General features: G+C 34.7%; 1 long non-coding RNA gene across 3 annotated transcripts; it reads right to left on the bottom strand.

Moving 5' to 3' along the window:
• Positions 1–82: 82 nt before the first annotated feature.
• On the bottom strand, positions 83–4,076 carry LOC114404488. 3 transcript variants are annotated; one of them, XR_003665001.1, is made up of 6 exons: positions 3,592–4,076; positions 3,158–3,444; positions 2,729–2,820; positions 2,361–2,571; positions 2,177–2,277; positions 83–118 (listed from the first exon to the last, which is right to left on the bottom strand). It is a non-coding gene; the product is annotated as an uncharacterized LOC114404488 (long non-coding RNA). The 3 variants fall into 3 exon arrangements; XR_003665002.1 differs by lacking the exon at positions 83–118 and adding an exon at positions 1,070–1,085; XR_003665000.1 differs by lacking the exon at positions 83–118 and having other exon boundaries at positions 2,087–2,277; positions 3,592–4,073.

A 4,076-nucleotide genomic window follows, 5' to 3' on the forward strand; every position in this document is an offset into this window, starting at 1 on the left:
TTTGATGTTTCACTCAATTTGGAGTGCTTTTTAGTCCAATAGCTCTTAAGGTGGTTGACCCCTTGCTTCTTGACTCAAATTCCTTCAAGGTATGACATCAATCCTCCTTTCCAATTCCCTATATGACAAATCACAAGCAAGGAAACAAAGAGACAAACAATAAGCAAAGACAAGCTACCTAGGCGGTTTGACAATGGAGAGTAAAGCAAATAAGCTATGAAAGTAAGCAAGAAATGCAAACTAGGCGGATCCTAAGAGTGTTTGGATGATCTTATTTAAGGTTCCCAACAAAACACTCACTATCCTAAGGGAAAATTGCCTAAAATTATTACACACAAATGGAAGTAGGGTGACCTATTGGAGGCTCCCAACTTACTTCCAATGAAAGGCCTTTTTGTTACAAAATTTGAAAGCAAAGCAAATTGTCAATTACAAAATTACAAAAAAAAAGTCCTCAATTGTGGTGGCTATTCTATCTTTGATGTTTCACTCAATTTGGAGTGCTTCTTAGTCCAATAGCTCTTAAGGTGGTTGACCCCTTGCTTCTTGACTCAAATTCTTCAAGGTATGACATAATTCCTCCTTTCCAATTCCCTATATGACAAATCACAAGCAAGGAAACAAAGAGACAAACAATAAGCAAAGAAAAGCTACCTAGGCGGTTTGACAATGGAGAGTAAAGCAAATAAGCTATGAAAGTAAGCAAGAAATGAAAATGCAAGAAATGCAAACTAGGCGGATCCTAAGAGTGTTTGGATGATCTTATTTAAGGTTCCCAACAAAACACTCACTATCCTAAGGGAAAATTGCCTAAAATTATTACACACAAATGGAAGTAGGGTGACCTATTGGAGGCTCCCAACTTACTTCCAATGAAAGGCCTTTTTGTTACAAAATTTGAAAGCAAAGCAAATTGTCAATTACAAAATTACAAAAAAAAAGTCCTCAATTGTGGTGGCTATTCTATCTTTGATGTTTCATTCAATTTGTAGTGCTTCTTAGTCCAATAGCTCTTAAGGTGGTTGACCCCTTGCTTCTTGACTCAAATTCTTCAAGGTATGACATAATTCCTCCTTTCCAATTCCCTATATGACAAATCACAAGCAAGGAAACAAAGAGACAAACAATAAGCAAAGACAAGCTACCTAGGCGGTTTGACAATGGAGAGTAAAGCAAATAAGCTATGAAAGTAAGCAAGAAATGAAAATGCAAGAAATGCAAACTAGGCGGATCCTAAGAGTGTTTGGATGATCTTATTTAAGGTTCCCAACAAAACACTCACTATCCTAAGGGAAAATTGCCTAAAATTATTACACACAAATGGAAGTAGGGTGACCTATTGGAGGCTCCCAACTTACTTCCAATGAAAGCCCTTTTTGTTACAAAATTTGAAAGCAAAGCAAATTGTCAATTACAAAAAAAAAGTCCTCAATTGTGGTGGCTATTCTATCTTTGATGTTTCACTCAATTTGGAGTGCTTCTTAGTCCAATAGCTCTTAAGGTGGTTGACCCCTTGCTTCTTGAATCAAATTCTTCAAGGTATGACATCAATCCTCCTTTTCAATTCCCTATATGACAAATCACAAACAAGGAAACAAAGAGACAAACAATAAGCAAAGATAAGCTACCTAGGCGGTTTGACAATGGAGAGTAAAGGAAATAAGCTATGAAAGTAAGCAAGAAATTAAAGTGCAAGAAATGCAAACTAGGAAAATCCTAAGAGTGTTTGGATGATCTTATTTAAGGTTCCCAACAAAACACTCACTATCCTAAGGGAAAATTGCCTAAAATTATTACACACAAATGGAAGTAGGGTGACCTATTGGAGGCTCCCAACTTACTTCCAATGAAAGACCTTTTTGTTACAAAATTTGAAAGCAAAGCAAATTGTCAATTACAAAATTACAAAAAAAAAGTCCTCAATTGTGGTTGACCCCTTGCTTCTTGACTCAAATTCTTCAAGGTATGACATCAATCCTCCTTTCCATTTCCCTATATGACAAATCACAAGCAAGGAAACAAAGAGAGAAACAATAAGCAAAGACAAAAAAAAAATGAAATGAAAGCTAAACCAATAGAGTTTTAACAAGACAAATTTTCAAGGATTATTCAATAATTAAAGCAATGAAAAGCACACAAAAGCAAACAAGGAGTCAAAGAGAAACCTAGAATGGACCTAGAGTAGAGTAGAAAAACAAAAAATTTTAAGTAGCCTTTCCATCCAATTGAGTATAAGCCATATGAAATCAGTAACACACAAGTAGCCTTTCCATCCAACTGAAAAAATTTTAAGTGCCATTATGAAATGAGTATTACCAGAAAGCTTGAAATGAGTATAAGCCATATGAAATTAGTATTACCAGAATTCTTGGATAGTCAACAGTCAAGCAATAAGGATCTAGCATGCCTACATCTTAGTACCTTCTACAAAACTGAAGAAAACCAAGTCAACCCAACAAACAGTTAAATCATAAATGCTACGTACCTTTGTGAAGCTCCGCTTATAGGTAAAATCTTCCTTTTTTTTACCTTAAAAGGATACTAATTAACAACATTTCTCTTTACCTTGACCTACACATCAAAAGAGACAACAAATCAACTACCTCTCAGCCTGGAAGATTATGATTGTCATCAATTGGCTCAAAACCAACAAATTCCTATAGCTAGGAAAACTATTGTGACAATCTTACAACTAGCTCAAATTCATTTACAAAGAAAAGCTGCATACATTCTAGTAGCAACGGTCTTCAACTCTTGGTAAAATCCTCAACCCTAGTCACTGGTCAGCAAGGATCCCAAACTCTTGTAACATCCTCAACCCTGTTTATAAATACGACAATGTTATAAATATTCTAAGTATCACCCTTTTAGTATTTTATTCCTTATTCATAAACAAAGAAAACCAAGCAACCACAAATATCACAATGCTATAAATATTCTAAGTATCATCCAACATCATTAAAGGGCTAATAAAAACATCTCAATGTAAAACCACAACAAACATCTTATGTACCACACGAGTGAGCAACTAATAAGTAAAACAAAGCTTTCACAACAAAAATTCAGCAGAAAGTAAAGAAAATGATTGAACAAATGAACAAGATTTTTCCACATATGCAAAGCCTAATCCAAGAACTATTGCAAAGACAAAATTTACCATGAATTGGAATTGGGTAACTCAGAATTGAAGCTCGGCATTCCTCTTTCAGGTCCCTTGTCATCTTCAACAACAATTATTGTACCTGCATGTCCAGTCACTCAAACAAAAAGGCAATAGACCTGGTTACAAAAAGTTTCCTTGTAGATACTATAACTACCATTAAAAGCTTTTGTAATTATTTTTTTCCTTAGGGATAGATGCATTTCAAAATAAACCATGCATGACTTAGCCATCTTGTCAGCACTTGCTACCTCAAAACCATCTCTTCTATGGAACTCTTTAACCTGCTCCATTAGTTAAGACCAAAACAAGGATCAGTAAATCCTTCAGAAAAATGTCTTACAATACATATTATATTAGCAGATCATTAAAATTATAGATTTTGCAAGTTTGTCCAATGAGGTGACAATGAAAATACCTAGTGTTACTACCTGATATACAGTTTTTGCTGCTCGTTTTATTGTCGATTCCAACAGCATCGATGCATCTTTAACAAGCATACCACGAACCAGAGCAGCAACCAAGTTGACCTTCTTTGGACTCTAAAATACCATAGAAAACAAGGTATGTAAAATGTGCAACTAGTCAGATATTAATCAGATCCTTCTTAAACCATAAATTAAGACATTTTCCACAGCAAGCCAGGGAAGGCATTTCAATGGCTAAAAAATTAGATGCCAACTTTTCTGCAAAATAACATGTTGGTTAAAACACAGAAGTTTCTTAGCAAGTAGCTAGGCAGTGGCACCACATAAATGTAACAAAACATTGTAATTTTTCAATATTTATGTTATTGCTAAGCTGAACATACTTGTGATGATACTTATGTTCACTTTAGCATGCATACTAGAAATGTGATTAGCAAGTTAAAATTAAATAAAATAAATGCTCTATCAAGATAACACCAAAAGTTAAC

The sequence above is a fragment of the Glycine soja genome, unplaced genomic scaffold (genome assembly GCF_004193775.1).
Source record: "Glycine soja cultivar W05 unplaced genomic scaffold, ASM419377v2 tig00104265_1_pilon, whole genome shotgun sequence".
Taxonomy (NCBI): domain Eukaryota; kingdom Viridiplantae; phylum Streptophyta; class Magnoliopsida; order Fabales; family Fabaceae; genus Glycine; species Glycine soja.